We start from the raw sequence: 19,649 nt of genomic DNA, 5'->3' as shown, positions 1-19,649 counted from the left end.
GTTGCTTTTTCCACTACAATTTTTATAAGGATGTGGGAGCACAACAAAACACAGAACTGCACAGAAGGAGTAACAGTAACAGTGCCTTGTGTTTTTTCTCATGACAGTGATGGTTTTTACATTTTCATAGGTTGCTTAACTTACTATCTCAACGTACCTTCCACTTTTTTTTTTCTTTAGTATTGAAAGTGCCTGTTTCTGATGAGAAATAATGACTGAGAAGTTGACCAAACAATATGATTACTTATGAAATCTGTAGCTCAGATTGTTTTAAGAGCTCAAACCCTTGCTTAAATGTAGACTTGAGTAAAAAGACTACAAAGACTGCAAACCACAGATGGATGTGGTAAACAATCCCCAGTTATTACTCATGAGGTTTCTTGCACCTTCCTTTGAAGCATTAAGTACTCGACTCTCTGGGCCCTGAGACAATCAACAAGCTGTCTCTGCCAGAAGAGGAGGTTATCTAAGAGCCCAGGTCTTAATCTCTGTGCATTTCACATGACCAAAACTGAAAATCACAAGTGTCTGAATTTACTTTAGGGGATTATAACAAATATGTGGATAATGTTTGGTAGTGGAATTCACGAGGAGATGAAAAGCTTTATGTTGACTCTTTCTGGAAAGTGTAGGTTACTTCTGTGGAGAAGTGAGGTTCAATAGTACCTCATTTTGGGGTGCAACAGAAGTAGATTGGGGATAGGTGGAGGGGGCACATGGGACTGTCACAGGTGATCAAAAAAGCCAGGCTAGTTCAGCTTTAATTTTGTGTGTCCTGGCTGAGAGATAATGGAGCTGGAATCAATCCATGTACTCTTGCTTAGGCAAGCAACCAGTTGCTGCAAGCACACACCACTCTAATCTTTATTTCCTAACTTAAAAGAGAAGCTCCCCACCCAAGAGGTAGCAGCATTATGTCGGTAACGGATTCCAAGCACTGCCCAAAGCGTGCTGATCGGCAGATTTCGATCCAGCTCGCTGAGTCACTGCAGTTGAATGTGATTTTCCTTCTAGATACCCTCATATTTCAGCTACTCAGCCATATTTGCTTGGAGCTGCATTTTCCTTTACCAGAACCTTTGGATGAGCTGGTTTTAGTGTTCTTTTGTGTGCTTTGTCCTCCCACCTCACCCACTCAGCCTTGTGCACAAACAAGCTTGCATAAGGTGGAAACTGTTATGTCCTTTCCCCTGGCACCCTTTGAGAGCTGAGCAGCATGTGAGGAGGGAAAGTAGCTGATGTCAGGTTTCTTGTGAAGATTTTTTTTAATTTTTTTTAAGCTTCTGGTGTTGTTTTTTAAAGCATTCTTCTGAAATGGGGAAGATGTATTTAGTTGCTTGAAAATAAAGTGGTGGTGATTGTGTTTGATTCTAAACTTTGAAACTGAACTCAACAACAAAAACAAACAAACAAAAACAAAAAAACAAGAATTCTATTTTTAAAATAAATCAAAACCTGATGTGATTAAATAATAAGCCTTGCTGTTATGGGGGTTTCTCTGCAGGTGACTTTGGCAGCCAGTGGTTGCATAATGCTTTGTGTCTTCTCAGTGTGTTCTTCCTTGTTTTCTCTTTTTGATCTGAGCTTTTTCTTCTGTTGACTGTAAATTGTGGTGTGGTGAAGAGGGAAGGAGACAGGAGAGAAACAGCATGAAAGTTTTAGTGTGAAAATGAAAACATGTGGGCCAATTGACCACGTGTTTTTTGGATTCTTCCTCTTAGGATGCCATTTTTGTATTGCATTTTGCTTTGAATCACTTTTTAATCACCTATGTCAAATGACAAAGGCACAGTGTGTGAACAGAGATACCAGGATTCTCCTGGCCCACAGAAAAATTCAAGTCAACACGACTTTTCCTGAGAGACTTGGCTTTGCTGTAGTACAGTGCATCAGAAAGCGGCAGAGATTCAAATCGCTGCTGTTTCACCACTGTTGTTGAGGTAAGTGGAAACAGGAGGATGTGCAGAAGCCTTCTGTGATGATTTGTAGATAAATAGCAAATGAGTCTGGAAATATTCTGTGAGAGAAATCAAGAACATTGTGGCTATTGTAAGCCAGTGAGCAAGACGAGCACTGTGGCTTTCTCCAGCCCCTACAGCCATGCTTAGACCAGATCTCGTGGTAGAAGTTTCATGTTGACATTGGTCCAAGGAAATTCTGTGCCTCCTCTGCTCTGAAAAATGCTTCCGTAGTCCAGAGGCAGAAAGTGTTGGGCTGAAGGTGGAATATGATCTACTGTTTTATACCACAGAGACATAGTGGAAATTCCTTCCTTGGGTTTTTCTGACTGCTGATGAAAGAAAAACTACAGCGGCTCTTCTCTACTATGTCACAGAGAGTGTTTATAGATGGGTCTGTCCTTTATAACGTGTGTTCTGGAGGTTCTGTCTTACTGCCTGTCCAAAGGCCTGACTTGCAAGATGACTGGGGAAACAGGAAACTGTACTTCTATTGCAACTGTTCTGGACTTAATCCAGGCAAGAGGGGGGATGTGGAAAACATTTGATAATGTGTAATGTGTAATGCATCCTCTGTCTGTGAAGAGGTCTTCTGTCAAAGCTAAAAGGAAGTGGTGGTGGTGGTTTAGAAGTGCTGGGGGAGGGCAGAAAAGGCAGGAAACTAATGGGGCTGAATCTCAGCTTTACTTCTAGCAGATGTTTGCTAGTAAGGGCTGGTTGTGAAAGTTTCTATCTGCTCTTTCATAGCTAACTGGAAGGATACAGAATTTCATTGTTACGGGGGCTTTTTGTGAAAAAATCTCTTTAGACCTTCGTGGCACGGGCAAGACTGAAGGAACCAGGCAGCAGCTCTTCTCGAGCTGTTTCTGGACGTAGCAGCGGTTATGGAATGAAACCAGATGTTGACCTGGATCAGCTGGAAGTGCATTTAGGATGCTGTCAATCTTTTCAGGTCTTCTCAGGACACTTGCAGAAAAGTGAGTTGTTTCTGGAAGGAGATGTGGCATTCGTTATGGCTGCAGTTGCTGTAGCAGACACAAGCTGTTCTGACACTTTCTGTTGAATTATCTAACTTTGCCTGTTGAGACAGGTCGGCAGGGCGATTACAGATTATGAGTTTTACTGCTGTCATTAGCTAGCTCAGCAGCTCCTGTGTCTTGGAAAAGTCACTAGAAGGAGTAATTGCTCCTGAGTAATTGCTAATTATCATGTCTTTTGATCTTCTTTCATTTGTGCTGCATTTTAGTGGCACCAAAACAGATTTCATAGGTGACTGATTTGGTTGGTAAATCATGAGGTAGCCGTGCCCACATATAAAGAAGCTGAAAAATAAATGAGCAATGTTTTCCCAGGGAAGTAAAAGGTGATCTGATTATGTAAACTAAAGAAGGAGATATATTTTAATCTGTGTTTTTTAGTATTAATTGAGAATAAAAATAGCTAACACAATGAGCAGTGTAAATGTACTACATAGCATGTTTTACAAAACACAACGTAGGTATGATTTTATTCTTTCAAGCCTATAAAATGGAAGCTATTTTTCTGAAGTTGGTTTTAAAGACATTTTGATTGTCTTTCATTGTTGTGCAATATCTGTCATTGTTCCTGAATGTGCTTTACCCATCAGTTTGACATGTGTTTTTTTGTTGACCTGTGCAGTGCAGTTCTCTGGCTGTGCTACGCACAGGGGACCATCTCCCTCTTTTTTCTTCCGATTGCTAGTGACAATTCTCTCATGCTTTCTTTGTTCCTTATAGGAGTTGTGGAGAGAATCCCAAAGCTCAGTCCAAAGAGGGGGGATATTTTTGCACGAGTACCTATTTTCAAAGATGGTGCTTCCTTCCTGGGAACAGAGCACTGGAGCGCAGAGAAGGATAATAGACTTCGTATTATTCTTAACCATAAAAAAAAATATATAAAATAGAATAGCCTGGAGCAATTAAGGCTCTGTCTTTCACTGAGGTGTGACACTGTTAGGGCAATGCTGATGAACTTGACTTTCTTCTCTGTGCCCTTTGTGGTCATGTGCTGGCTCCTTATGCTGTCCATGCGGCGCAGTGCAGCTTTCTCTCATTCTGGGCAGTGTGTGAAACCTGCCTGTTCTCGCTTCGTTCTGAGGCTGAGCAGTGTTTCCCATGGGATGCAGCTGGAGGGTGGCTTGCAGCCCCACAGCCTCCCAGACCAGCCAGAGGAGTCTGGTAGGCGTTCTCAGGACCATGTAGAACACCAACAAGCAATCATCTATCCTAGTTTTATTTTATTCTGAGGTGGGTGAAGGGTTAAACCCTTCCCTCCCCCCCAAAAAAAAGAAAAAAAAAAAGGAAACATAATACCCAAAACTTCATAGAGATCTGTCCATTTTATTCCTCCATCCTGTTCATTTGTCTCATGTGAGGGGTCAGTCATGTGTTTGTTTTTTCAGAGTCTCAAGTGACTCTAACAACCCTTATGCTCTGGTCGGATCTTTCTGATAACTTCCTCAATGAAGTTTACGGTTTATGCAGTTCACATGTGCTCCCAAAGCAAACCTAACAAACTCACCGCCCAGCCCCGAGATCTTGCTTCTTTGGTGAAGACCTTGAGCTCGGTCTGCAGTTCTTTCCTAAAGATCTGTCGGTAGATCCAAACTCTGTGGATCCCTGACTGTTTCACTGAAGAGACCACAAACAATCTGCAGCGCTGTGATTAGAAGAGCTTCATGTGGAAGCTGATCTTCAGTCACTGGAAGCATCAGATGCGCTGTGTTAGAACAGGACACTTCGATCATTGCTGCCTTCTGCTCACAGACACCTAACTGTTCGCAGCCATCTCACCTTGGCCTTAGCACAACGATATTACAGGTGCATTCATCGGCTTTCTGTGGCCTTGCAATTAAAACATGTGAGCAGAGGTGGAAGAGACATTGCAGGAAAACCCAGGACATAACCCGTTCCCAGTATTTGACTGTTTTAATTGCTAGCAAGTGTTTATTTTCAGGAGCCAGCATTTTCACCACGGTAGGCCGCTGTTTGTTAGACTTGACCCTATCTGCCCTGAGCACTGCTGGCCGACACATCTATAAATACACGGTAATCTCATTGTTGAAGTTCTCCAGGTTTCTGTAAGAACTTTCCTCAACATCATCAGTGGAGGAGGAGAATTCTTAAAGTCATGATAACACTTTTCTTTCCCACTAGGATTTATAGCTGAAATGCTGGACAGTCTTTTGTGTTGCTTTCTGTTCTTCCCTCTTGAACCCACTGACAGCCCATGGAGGAAAATGGTACAAGAGAACTCCCTGCTGCTGAGGAAGGAAAACTTCCATTTCCTGGGTTCCCTAAAAGCTGCACCATGAGCCATGCCTGAAGAATTTGTTGGTTTTATTATATCAAAGAATACCGGGTAACAACATTTTACTGTGCTCTAAATTATAGACTGTGCACTACTGCTAAGTGGCCAAAAGTGTGCCCAAGCAGTTCATTACAATGCATTACAGATTTGTTGAGGTCCTATGTCGTTTGTCTAGTCTGATACATATGTCTGTATCAGATCAACAGAGCTCTTTCTTCCCCTATTAAATAAATGGAGGAAGGTGGAATTGGGTTTTTAATGCAAGCAAATTATAAAATAAAATTAAAAAAAAAAACACCACAGTGTTACTGGGTACATTTCTGGGTATATTTCTGGGTACATTGGAAACTGCTAAGAAACTAGAGGTAGTGATAATCATATAGCAAAATATTCTTATACAATGTTTCTGTACATGCATGGTATAAAGTCAGGGAATAGCTTAGAGAAGGGAAAGTGCTGAAAGATTTATTGCCTTTTCAGATAGGAATCTTGGAAAAGAAGAGAACAAACAGCTGATATCTAGAGGAGTTCTTTCCAAACAGAAAGGTCACTAATGGAGTAGGATATGCAGCTTTTGGAAGCAGGAGTCTGAATGGAAAAAGAGATGAGAGATATAAATAGAGGTAAAATAAAGTCAAATGCAGAAAGCAGGGACAAGAGACATTTTTCATGGAGAATGTGAGAACAAGGGAAAGGAAGATAATACAGATATTACTGCTGAAGTTAATAGGAGTGAGGGACACTTAAAAGCTCGGAAAAGTGATGGGGGAACTGAGATGCTGTGATGTGATGGAGCACAGAGTTCAGGCAGTGTGTAAGCGTGGGCTGCAGTGAAGTAACATGTAAATATGGGCTATTCTGGAAACCTTGCCTGTAGGAGGTACAGCAGGTTGGTGACCTAATGGAGGCAGACTGAATTCAGAGGGAAACTTGTCATGGTCAGGAACCAAAGAAAAAGGAGCGGGGATGACCTAGAGAAAGAAGCGAGAGGAAAAGGCAGGTTGTGGTGGAATGCTGACAAAGAGTGAGGAGGGAGCTCCTTTTGTTTAAAGAACTACAATAAAAAGTATTGTCTCTTTGCCACAAAATTGGGTGAGCTTTCCTGGAATGTCTCTGCAGGCAGCATGGTTTCAGGCTTCAGCCTTGTTTACCAAGTGCAGGTTTGACAACTACCAGCACAAACCAGAGGTCACCAGAGGCAGGGAGATGAGACCCAGGAGAGGGAAGTACTGTGGCAGAGCAAGCAGGGGCAGGTGGGACCAGCTGTGCACTCACTTTGGTCAAAAATACAGGAAAACCAGCTCAGGCAAGAGCTCAGTGCTTGACATGAGCTTTATAAAACCAGATTGCAGGGTGGTCAGCTGTGGGGAAAAGGTTGTTTTGTAAATGTTGAAAGCAGACAGTTCCCCTGCCTGGTAGGCTGCGAAGGGTGACCTTGTAAGGGTCACTGCTGTCGTGTTGTGATTGTGTTGGTGCCCTCTCTGTCTGTCGGAATGGCTGCAGGGTTGGTTTGCACATCACTGATTTCCATTCCCATATGTTTTGTGGGCAAAACTGCAGGGAGAAAGGTGCATTCACACATAGCTTTTTTTTTTTTTTTTTTTTCCATCCTGAAAGCATTTGGAATCTGATGCATCGACCAGCACTGAAATGTGCTGAATCTGAGAGGGAGGCAGCAGTATCATGGCACACAGCACTCAGTGCAACACCCTGGGAATGAAGATGCTTCTCCCCCATGTCTCCTTCATCAAGGATCCTCTAACAAGGATCCCTGAACTTGTAATGGAAAAACCTCTGAGCACTAAGGCTCCTCCGAAGCTCGCTTACCTGCGGGTGTTAGGTTCCTTCTGGGCCCAGGCATAATGCTCCAAAGAATAAACTGGGGCAGCTTGTAGAAGACATTCCGTGATTTGTTGCTGGGTTTTAGAACTGTGCAAACAGAAACATTTAAATAATGTTAAAATGTGCTGTCTTACCTCTGAAGTGAGTAACATGGCTGGAAATCAGCTACTGAACATGGTCCTAATGTAAGAGCAGCAGTTTTTAAAGAGGTAATGCTCTGCTTCTAAAAGCAAAAGCAGCAATGCTTCCTTGAGGGAACTTTAACGCATCAAACACAGTGGGCAGGACTGGATTTCTTGTTCTCTAATGTGCTGAGAGAATTAAAAGGGATTTGTTTTTCCCATCCCTCTCCTTCTGAGGCTGCAGCCCTGGCAGGGCTGTGTGGGCAGGGGCTGCGGTGGTTGCCCAGCTTTTGTTGGGTGCCGGCAGCTCAGGCACGGTGGCAGCGGCGCAATCGCGGCACGCTGCTGCACCCTGCCTCAGCACGCTACGGATGGCGGCTGTGTGCATCCCAGCTTTTTATGTTCAGTGAAGTTAATTTTCATATTGACAGCTTCCTCTTTTTAAAATAATTTAGAATTGAGTATTTTTACAAATGGGAGCTGTGCATATCATTTGTATCCATTTGAAACAATTAAAAAAAAATCCGAAGAAGAGGAATTGTGGAGGAAAATCCAGTTGGTGTGCTTTGCACGTATTCAAGGAAGCATCTGCTTGTGATTCCTCTATTGTTGTGCACTGATATATTCAGAGGAAAGATGTTAACAACAGCGTTTCCCTGGCTGTAATGGCTGCTGTCTAGAGACTTGGTGTCCAAAAATGAATTGATGCTGAAATCAGGGAGTTTTAAGTCACCCTCTGAGCACTGTATTTTCAGATTTCAGGTTTTAAAGAAACATTAACATGGACTCTTGTTCTTCTAACACTATAAAACTCTGTAGATACGCTTTTTAAAGTTTCACTTAGCAGTTAAGATTCCAGGGTATCCTATTGTTTGGGAATTAACCTGGTAGCAGGCTTGCTGGGGGATCTTTTCATTGTTCTGTTTTAATTAAATTGCTACATGCCCAGCAGTGCTGCAGAAATAGCAGGCTGAGCCCCGCTCGTTAGCTGTGGCTGCTCCTGACCTTCCTTATGACCTTGGGTCTGCCCTGGGCATCTGACCAGAATCAGCAGTGGAGGGAGAAAGTCTCTTGTACACAGCTGTAATCTTTTAACAGATCTGAAATCAATATGCACAATTGCAGGAGTAGCTAGAAATGCTCCAATCAGTGAAACAATGGCTTGAAGTTTTGCTTTACAAACCGTTAATTAAAGAGGTTGTTTCTTTTTTTCTTTTTTTTTTTTTTTTTTTTTCTTCCCATGCGAGTGAAAACTTCCGCTGGGGTTTGATGGTGGTGTGATTTCAGGATGCAGAACCAGGGAGATGGCTTTGTTTCGCCTGTACTTGGCACTGCCTCTGTTACTGTAGGTGGCCCTTGGCAATGTTTCTAAGCAAGGCTTGTTTGGGTCAGATTGGCTCTTTTTGAAAATAGGAAAGAGCGTTTCTTACACTGAGTCTCAAAGCAGTACTGTAATATGTGTGCTTGGGGGAAAAAAATCCTTGGTTTCATCCAGGGGTTTTGCAGCTGATAGACTGACTCAGGGCTGCATCCTGAGATTTATTTTCAAGTCACATATGGTTGGTTGTAAGAACATCACTTGTGACAAAACATTCAGGCAGAAGCACAAAGAACCAACCAGGGGCTGTGTCAACAGTACTAGAAATAACACTGCTGTAATGCCGCTGTTCCAGAAACTGTATCAAATCCTGTTCTTTTTTTTTTTTCCCTATGTTTGGGTTTTCAAGATTAGTTTTGATGTACTTAATTTCTTGATACACCTTTTTCACCTTTTTAGGTGAAATAAGTTTGGGGTGGTAATATCGCACCTGTCTCCCAAGCTGAAATGGGTGTGTGGAGGAACAGATTTTTAAGTGACATTGACTACTAGTATTCTCTCCCTCTGTGTCATTAATGAGTGGAGCTAACTCATTAACCCCTACTACTTTTTGATTGCCAACGGGGAGGTGTCTTCTGCCGTTTTTAAAGGCTGCGAATGAGAGAAATCCAGGGACTTGAGCATTGCCCTGAGGCAAAGCTACCTGCCCTGTGTGTGTCAGACCAGCATTGCTCTGAGCTGTTTCTGGGGCAGCTGGGCTGAAGGGGAAATACTGAACAGAGGAACCAAGTGTGGAGCAGTCTTATGCACTGAAATCCAAGCTACTTCTGTGTGGGGTAGGTAGGTCTGGGAACAGGACAGGTATCCTTGATTTTTCCATATCTGGGTTATCCCAGCCCTCCTTTGCTGCAGAAACTGAAAATATGGCTGATTTCAACCTGATAAATAAGTGTTTTGGATTTGGTTTTTGAGAATAGCTCAGGAAGATCATGGTGATATAGTTGTGTGGCCGTTGTGAAGCAGCAGCTCCAGGAGCAGCATTTGCTAGGTCAACTTACGGGTTACTAGCAGTGCAATTGGCAGTCAGCACAGGCAGACAACTGCTTCTAAGAATGGGGTGCCACCACTTGTGCTGTCACAGTATTTTGATTTGAAATAGACATTCTAGTAAGGCAGAATGTAGGTGTTGCTCTTTTTGTGTCTTAAAGTGTGTTCTGGTGGTTATTCTCACAGAGACATTTGATCTTTACAGTGTTACACCCGTCTGAGTTCCTCTGCTGCTTGGACAAAAGCTCTTGTGGGAGGAAAAGCTAGCGTGAGGTCAACGAACATAGCTTTGTTTGTGGCTAAGAGGCTCTTCTCATTTGCTGCCACAAGTTCTGTCTACATGAAGATGTTTATGCAGTGTAATCTTACTGTGATTTATCAAAACAGTTCTTAGGAAAATAATTTTTTTATAGAAAAAGGGCAGTATATCACTCCTACGTGGCCATTGATTTTTTTCCTTCCTTTAGGAAAACATAGGTCAATGACAAGCACAGGGCATGCAATTTGAGTGCAGGCAAAAGTATAAGCAAAACAGTATATTACTAATTATGGGGGATAAAATTTCAGCATACTCTGTTGTGCTGGTCCATCCAAAGCATGACCTGAAAGGCTCAGATACATTCAGAATAACTGCCCCAGTGGTGTTTTGGGCTTTTTAAAGCCACTTGTTAGCTGTAAGGTAACAGTTGAGAGGGACGAAGGAAATCTCTGGAAAGAGCATTTAGTCACTGTTTGATGAAGGTCCAGTCGCTGCGTCCCAACATCTGTTTATTTGTGTAAAATACAAGCTAGCTGTGACATGCTGTTTGAAGTTCAACTGGGAACGGGGAAGGAGACTTCATAATTTAGTCATGTGAAGTAATTGTATTAAGTCATCAGAATGTTATTAAAGTCTGCCCTGCTAAGTGGTAAACAAGACTGCTGAAAGAAAATCTGAGCTGCTTGTCCATGGTTTGTCACTTGGAAATTAAAAATGCAGGCTGTGATGCAGCAGCAGTGAAGGTTATGCTCAATGTTATCCTTGCGTTTCATCTGCTTTCATTTAATCCTTCCTTTTCACCAGAGGTTCTGCCTTTTGTTTAATGCAAGTAATACACAGCAAGTTCGTTTTGAAAAAATAAAAGTAAAAAAAGCATTAGACATGTTCATGCATTCTCTGCAAGTCAGTGTTGCATGTGGAGTTCAATTGGCAAGTGTAGTTTGTATATCTAAAACGAAACGAAATACACAAACCCAATATTGAAGCCCCAACACTTTGGACTGGGAATGCTGAGTGATCCCAGTTTGGCAGCATTAACCATGTGGAGCCTGACCAAGCTTTGACCACCACAGCAAGGGATAGGAACTCTTCCTGCAGACAGATGAAGACCACGACTGAAACCTAGTAGGACTTGGCCGTTAGCGTATTCTGCTCAGGAAAAAGGTCTAAGAAAACTTTTTTTTTTTTAAACAAGAAACAGCTTACTGTATCCATCAGTGGCATAGTTCCCTAAAGCTGCTGAGTATGTGGGCATTTTTGACTGCCCTGGAGAGCAGAGGGAAGGCTGCTGCTTCTGAGGCGTGGGGGGTAGCTTCTATATTTCACCCAACATCCTTAAGGCCTCCGTAGGTATTGTGTAGTATTACTGCATCGTCCTTTATTTCATGGTGTTTTCTATAGAGAAGTACCACTTCCATAATCCACATAAGCAAAATCATATTACCTCTGCTGCTTATAAAGTGGTATCGTTAATTTAGATAAATAACTCCTTTGGAGTTTACTTAATTAAAGTTGTTTGAAGTAGTGACGGAGCTCTAAGCTAGTGGTTTTGAGGTGATTGTATCTCAGTAGTATCATGTAATGTAAAGTAAGCACTTTCCACATGTAGGAGCTGTGGCACCTTGTGAAAATAGGTCACTAACACAGGGTGTATAAATTTAGCCCAAGCCTTTATCTCGTGCTTTACGTATAAATTAGCTACGGCCAAATTAAGACAATAGGAGACCTCTAGTCTTTTTGATATCTGTATTAACTTCAACATTTTGTCAATATTCTTTTAACTGTGAATTGTTTTAAGTCTGACAGGTCTGTGGTACCTAGTGCTGAAGTCCCATAAAGTTGTTTCTGGTGTGGTGCTGCAGCATGCTGATGTTACTCTGCCTGATAGTGTCACTGTTGGAAGCAGTTAATGAAACTGTAAAATAGGGCTTTCTTACTAGAGTAAGAATTATGAGTAAGAAAATAAATGAGCTTCCAACAGAGCTTGTAACAGAGAAGGGCAGGCTTAAATAACAGGAGAAACTTGTACTTCAGATTATTGAAAATAAGTGGTCTGTGGACGTTTCTGGTGAAACAAGCTTAATGGGGCTGCAGAAAGACACGGCAGCAGAGTCCTGAAGCTCTGAACAGCAGGCATGAAGCACAGTATGGAGCAGGCCTTGGGTATCGCTGAAGTACGAGTATTTTGGTCAGTGATTATCACTGATTAACAGAGGATGATAAAATCAAAACGCAGAAACAAGACTTTGATGAAGGTGGAGCACACTTGCCTGCTTCTGGCACCCATTTAGGGCCAGGGTTGGGTGGGTTTGCTGGGGGAACTGCCTTAGATGGGAAATGGAACCCCGAGAGCTTTTGGTGGTCTGAAATCAGTTTCAGCAGGTTACTGTAAGTTTGTTTTGTGGTCTCCTGTACAATTAGGCCTTTGAGCCACCAGGGCTTCTCCACACAAAACAGTATCTTGCTCTTGGGTTTTATTCTGTTTTCTATTGAGGAGTGCTGATACAGTGGTTGATTGTGCTTATTAGCTTTCAATAATTAGTTTCAATTAGAAATACAAAAGTGGTACATTCGATAACACAATACATGTGATTTTTTAAAAACGAAATGTGATTTAGAGCTACTATGTAGGATGCAGCTTTAGTACTGTTATTCCCCTGAATGTGGGCTGTTAGACAAAAAAAGCAGAAGATGCAGAGTAGTTTTTTTTGTTCCTTATGTAAGCCTGGCTGGCTTGTTCATTTCTGTTTTCCTGGAAGTGCTCCTCATCTTTCCCATCCCTTGCTAGCTTGCATCCCCAGGGAGGCTGCTGCAGTGCTGCCCTGGAGCTGTGCCAGAGCTTGAGCTCAGACATGGCCGAGCTGTGTCTGTGTTCAGCTGTCCCTGTGCCCTCCCAGACCTTGGGGAACGATGCACAAAACACTGAACACAGTGGGCAGTTGTCTCAGTTACCAGGCTCGTTTCTTCCTTCCCCTTTCAGTATGAGGAAGGCTAGCTGAAGCTGCCTCAAGCTTGTGTGTGAACATCTGAAGATATGAGCCTGGGCACGCTGAAAAACCCTTCCAAGCCTGTTAGCCACAAGCAGGCCGCAGGCTGATGAGCGCAGCTGCCGCTTGGCCTTGCCCGGCTCTGGGGGCTGCAGGCAGTGGGGCTGATGCCTTGGCAGTGCCGGGCTGTGCCCCTGCACACTCTGTCAGTTCCCCTGTCCCTCAGCTTTCCTTTAGGAGCTCTGTACCTTATGGAGGAGAGTCACGGTCCCAGCTGATGATTAAAGGCCAAGGCTTCTGGTTATGCCAACAAACTGAAGTGACAGACTGCACCGTGACTGTGAGGGTTACCTGGACTTGTGTCCCTAGGCCTGCTCCTGTAGGAAATTCTAGCCTTTTGGGTGGCTTGGATGTCAGGGGTTTGCTAATATTCCCATAAGATGGCAGCCTGGCCCCAGCTGCACTGAGTAATGTTTCCCTTGACTTGAATGCTGGCAGTCTGACCAGTAGACAGCTGTGGGCCCTGCTCTGAATATTTGCGCTTTCTGGCTCTCACAAGCTGTCTTTTGAAGTAACAAGGGTTATGCTAGTTAAGGCTGCTCTGATTCAGCTTAAATACAGTAATTGTATGGAGACTAAAGTGCTCTTTCTCTGGGGACCCTGAAAACACCCCCTCATCACGGGAAGAAGGGAAGGTGACAACCGCTGGTGACTGAAGAAATTGTGACACCGATTGCTTGGCGCTGCCTTGGTCAGCAGTGACACTTCTTAGAGCCAGGCTCAGCTCTACTAGCCCTTCTGGAGGGAAAAGACAGCTACCTAAAGTCTACTGGCAGGCCTTGGAAGGGTTAAACGCGTTCTTTGTGGCAGCGAAGGATATGGAAAGCTGCCAAGCATTTAGATTTGAGATTGGAAAAGCAGCTGGAGTTTAACTGCTCTTAGCAAGCAATTCAGAGCAGGAAGGGGGAGACTAATAACAACGTTACCCAGGGCCACTTGTAACACTGTCATTAAGTTTGGGTCAGCCTTTCCGTCCTGGCCCCCAGGCTGGGTTGGGGCCCACCCGCCACAGATGTTGATGCTCCCCTGACACGGGCAGGGCTCCGGGCTGGATCAAATGCTGGAACGGGTCGGGAGCAAACACCACGTTAAGCAAATAAACTTGTACATTGTAGCAAGGCCTGATGCTGGCTAAGTAGTTATGAGGGATTCATATAGCTCCTGGAAACACTGCGGTAACCGAGTCTCAGCTCAGGTCTCTCTAATATTGCACAGAAAAGAAATCCATGACTGCATTTCTTGGTGTTGCAGTAAACCCATCCTTAATGTCACAGCTTCACAAAGCTTTTTATTTAGTGGTTTGCAACAAAATAAATCTTGAGCTGTGTGTGTTAATGCTGGGCACCACCCTACTAATCACAGCTAAAAGTCTGAGACATCTATACACAGTGAGATGCTTCATCATGGGGTAGGTGGTTGGTTATGAGAGGACATTTTAGAAAATAGAAAAAAACAAATTAAAAAACCAACTCATCACCACAGATGTTTGTACACATCTGCTACTGAAGTTTCAGTGTAGCTGTGCGTCTTCTGTTAATGCTTCAGAGCTATCGAAAGCGTTATGAACAAGGTATGACAAATGGATAGTGTGTTTTCTTCTTCTCTTCCTATGGAAGGATAAACATGTTGTGAGTTAGTTTCCTGCCATTCCTGGTTTTTGATCCCTACAGGATATTTGTCACAGAGTTCAGACTGACTGTGCTTGGGAAGACTGGGCATGTCTTGCGTGACTTAGAGCTTCTGAGTGACCACAGCGCTCCACCTTCCTCTTTCCTTCCCTATCTGTATCAATCTATCTCTGCAGTCACACCAAAGCTTAGGAAGTCAAGCAGCTTTTCAGCAGATAGATGGTGTGATGGCATGACTTGGAATAAAACAGTGGAGAAGTCTAACTACAAGTTTAATGTAATATCTATTTTTCTCCAGTGGGCTTGTGTGAACCAAAGTCACCAAAACCATTTTCTATAAATTCTTGAAAATATATAGTCCTACTGGTGCAAACAGTGACTTTCTCTACTGGCTGTGGTCTGTCTTTTGCAATATTTCTTTTGAACCTGTCTGCATCATAAAACACTTCTGAGAGCATCTTAATTTTTCTGGCAGTGTTTGGAGAAGAGGACAAGGGTTCTGGATACAATTACAGAAAAGAGGAGCATTTGTATCCAGAGGATTGTCAATTTCTCTTTCTCTTGTGTAGTGCCCAGGAGGGATGTCTGTGGTTTATAAATCGAATCAAAGTATAACTGCTATCATAAGTATGTACCAGTAAGTGGATGGCTATAGCATGTCAGCGAGAATAGACTGAATGGTTGAACAAATATCCTTCGGAACAAAAGTTTGGGGCTGTAGTTATGTTTTGTGTGTATGTTTTATGAAATATATTTTCCTGCATGTAGAACAAGAGCATGAAAAATGGGCAAGGAAATAATGATAAAGCTCTGAAGGAAATACTTAAACTTATCGTTGTCTTCTATCAAAAGGCTTTAAAAAAAAAGTGGGGTGGGGACACATAGAATGTGAAGAAACCATATATGCTGCCCTTGTACACATACACGCATAGAAGTGGCATGTACACTAACCTGCATGGCTACATGTGGTTAGTAGTGGGCCTGTGAATCAGTGAGGAATGCCTGCAGCACCTCATCTTACCGTCCTCCAGAGCTCCAGGTAGCTGAGCGCTGGGCCCATAGGCGAGAGGCAGCGTGAGGGGGTCATGCCCAAAACCATCTCCCATCTCAAGGCTTTTGCTGCCTGTGAGACACTGCTGTGGGCTGCGCCTGCCTCTTGGGATCTTCCATTTCCCTGCTTTCAGTGTGTGGAGAGAGTGTGCATGTTATGACAGTTGAAATTTTGAACAGGGATTGTGTGGGAAATACACATGCTTCTCTTCCCAGCTTGCAGTCACCCTAGCCATGGTGCCTTCACGCTGTTGGCATGTTCTCTTCACACCACCAGGGCTTATGTACCGAAAAGCTGCTTCTCCCAGCCTCTGGTCACACTGTGGTTCAGATCTTGAGTTCTTAATTTCATCGTTGGTTCTTGAGGTGTAGGTGATGTAGCTTTGAGGTTGGCTCTTCTGGGATGACAGCGGTGAGTATGAAAGCGATGTTCAGAAGGGCACTTACTGAAATGCCTTCTTCAAAAAGCTGCTGACGAAGAAGGCACTGAGTTACATAAATGGCTGGGGATTATTATTCTAAATGTTCATGATGATATTTAATAAAATCGCCAAGAGATTGTTTTATTGTTTTCTTCTCCCCATAACAACAGAATATATGCTAGTTGCTATCCATTCTGACTACGCTATGTTTCTTCCAGAGGGGTCGCATCCTTTTTTGTGAGCCCTTCCCACGAAGAACTCAAGGGAATGATCATATCTAGAAATATTTATTGCACAAAGTCTTGAATCCAATCCTAGAATTAGTAATAAGTTTGGGCAAACTAAGCTTTGACTCTTCATAATAATGACAGGTAAATTTAGGTGTGAGCATGTTTATTAGAGCAAGGAACTTGAGCTCATCCACAGCCTCAGGAGCTCATGGAGTTAAGTGCAACCCAGCATCGGGCTAGCGATAGTAGAGCATCGCCTACAAAACCATCCTCTGGCTGCTGCTGGAGGCTGAATGATGTCCAGAGCTGTGTAATAACCATAACAAGGGGGGGGGGGGGGAATCAGCTACCTGAGACTTTTTTGCAATAAATTTACTTCTCATGCTTAGATTATACACATTGTTATATCGTAGGGTGCACTAGAAAACCAGGTGCTACAGAGCAGGCTTCGGGCACTGCTCTGTGAAGGGAAGTAATTAGGTTTTGATACGCGGACAAAGCCAATTCAAACCAGTCCTTCACTCATGGCTGAGGAAATCCCTGTATTTCTAGCACCTGTGCTGCTAAAAGGTGCCCCTTTCAGGACTCTTCTGAGGCAAAGCTAAGAGGAAAAAAATGATTCAGACAAACTTTCTAGCAGCAGGGTCACAGTGGTCTGTGGCCTTAGGTGAAATCACTCCAGAATGTTGTCTTCGTCATCTGTACTTTCCTGGACAGGATGGATGAGAGGCTTCTGTGTAGGGCGAATATTCTCTGGGTGAAGGACTTGAGGGGCTTTGTCGGGTAGGCAAAGCCCCTCAACAAGATGTTGTGGCCAGTGATCCTCCCCACAGTGGTAAGGATGCTTTGTAAATGCCCTGTGATTTCCTTAGGGTGGAGATGCGACTTTCCCTATAGCTGAGAGCCTAGCCAAGCACGTCCTTGTCTTCCAGCGTCCTCTTCTCTCCTAACCTCAGTGTTATTTGGGGCAGAGGAAGAAGGAAGAAACCTCTAAGGCACTGAAGCATCAAGAAATACTAAAATCACAGAAAGGTTCTGGTTCAAACTCATCTGTTCATCTGTGGGTCAGCTCACCATTTTGTGCACTTTAGCCACGTAAAACAGCTCCTGTGAGAACATCTGAAATGTACGTGTGTCTGTCTTTAAATACGTGAATACTATTTTGGGTGGGGATAATACAGAAATCTGTTTGAGAAAGGAGGCAGTGGCTTTTCTTTTCCACAAAGAAAAACAACCCTGACATTTGGTTGTTTGTATGAAATAGCATGGTGCCCATTTAGCCTTGCAGCTTGCAAGCACACACATCTATCTGACAGGAAAATGCTAAGAGCTAGCTGAAGGTACTGCTTGCTAACCAGCCAATAAATCTAGGTTATATCTTCTTTCTCCAGCCAGGAAACAAAGGAGCTATTTTTAAATCTGCCCTTCCTCTGCACATTGAAATAGTGATTTTTTTTTTTAATGTGCTAGACAGAGCATGGCAGTACTTTCACATTAAATAATGAGCTCTTAGTGTTACTCTGAATTAAATAGACAGGATTGGACAGAAACCCTTCTTTCTCCAAAAACGAATGGCTTCAGTGATTTTTCCAGGCACTGACCTGTGCAAAGATTAGGTCATCCGTGGACAAACAACCTGAATGGTGTTTGGGGGCAGAAGGGGAGAGAAGCTCCCCTGCAGCTTGGTGGGAGGTCTCCTCTTGTGTTTCTGACCCGGAAATGAGGAGAATTGCAGGGAAGAGCTCCTAATTTGTATGGAGCTCGGAGTGATGCAAGAGCCTTTCGTGGTCTTGGCTGTTAAACAGGAGGGATTATCTGGCTGGAGGCTTTCTCTGCTGAAGGTGAGAGCTTTCGGTGCAGTCCTTACGAAGAGGAAGGAAGTTATGACCTGACTTCATGTCAGCCTGCAGCCTTCAGCTACCGCCATGTATCGTTGCCGTAGCTCTGAGTTTGTGCAAAGGCAGAGCCAGTACTTGACTGGGGAAATGTGTTTTGAAACTTCAGAAGAGTTTAAAGATTCTTTAGATTCTTGGATGAAAGTGCTATTGAAACAGCATTAACTGGATAAACAGTTACAGAGCTTCAGTTCTAAGACTGGGGTATGTGTTAAAACTTTTATTAGACTGCAGCTTTTTTTTACTTTGGCTAGTAGCTGAATGAATCTGCCAGGTAGCTTCCAAGTGGAGTCACAAGATGCATCTTAGCCTAGGCTTGGCTTTGCAGTAACTTGCTGTAACCTCAAAGCCAAAACCATCTATACAGAGGGCAGGGAGAATCCCCCGAGCTCTGACTCCGAGCTCGACGTTGCTGTAAAGAACCAGCAGAGAAGAGTGGTGCTCGCTTGGCACATGGGGTGTAGCAACTTTTCATCTGTGTTACTGTACCACAGTGTCTCATTTCAGTGATGAATGTTTATTTTTGCTTCTCAGTGCACTGGGAAGCAGTGCTTTCTTCTTCACAGATAAAAAAAAATAACAGGCAAGGTTATATAGCCTAATGTCTGTCAGGGGAGGCAGCTGTCTTTTACATTAAGTTCTTACAGTTGCAGGTGGTTCTGAGTTGGTGTTCAGAAGGTGCCAGGTGCAAGTCTTGCCGTATGCTCCCTCCAAAACCATGTCCTTTATCTCTCAGCTCTCTATACATGCCTGTTGATACCTGTGGTGTATTATTTCTCTGTACTGCTGCTGTACACTCACGAGAGGACTCAGACCTTACTTCATTCATTTGTAGGTATTGCTGCTGACGTTTTTGTTTCTAACAATACAGAGAATACTAAGGGAATCTGAGTCTATGTACCTGAGGATGAAGTCTTTTTATCTATGCTGCTTTGTAGATGAAAACGGAAATAAGATGGTGTCACCTAAATAGCTGAGTAGATAGGCTGCCTCTTTCACGGGTGTGTGTTTTGAGTGGAAACTGGCTGGAAAACTGTTTTGTCGCTTGACAGGTAGGATTGTTAACATATTTGGATACTATTTTATGGGCAGCTGTTGCCTCTTTTTCCTCTAAAGATATTTTTGCTAATGTTTTGGAACATTTTAACTTTAATTAAATATTTAAAGATCTGACTCGAACAGATGGTGGTTGGAAAAAAATAACACATAGGTAAGTACAGCGAGTCATTCACATAGCTGGGTACGTCCCAGCTCAGTGTGTTGAAGCATCCATGTGTATTCATGAGTAGTCTAAAGATCACACTATGCCATCTACTGATCTTTCCTTCTCCTGTATCCCAGAACAGTGATTTAAATTTTTTTTGAGGTGTTGTGCAAGTCTTGGGGCTGAAGAGAGGGAACACTCAGCCCCAGGTTGTTCAGCACCACACACTCAGCACCACAGTTGTTCTTTCTTTCTGACTGAAATCTTGGACTTCATTTCAGATTTAGCTCAATTTCT

General features: G+C 43.3%; 1 protein-coding gene across 8 annotated transcripts in view; it reads left to right on the top strand.

Annotated features, from left to right (window-relative positions):
* BICD2 (BICD cargo adaptor 2) overlaps window positions 1–19,649 on the top strand; it is an 87,704-nt gene that overhangs the window by 46,623 nt on the left and 21,432 nt on the right. The gene's annotated exons all lie outside the window — the stretch shown is intronic.

Source organism: Anas platyrhynchos, chromosome 13 (genome assembly GCF_047663525.1).
Source record: "Anas platyrhynchos isolate ZD024472 breed Pekin duck chromosome 13, IASCAAS_PekinDuck_T2T, whole genome shotgun sequence".
NCBI classification, from domain to species: domain Eukaryota; kingdom Metazoa; phylum Chordata; class Aves; order Anseriformes; family Anatidae; genus Anas; species Anas platyrhynchos.
The sequence above is the reverse complement of the archived record's forward strand: the minus strand, read 5'-3'. Positions and strand labels throughout refer to the sequence as shown.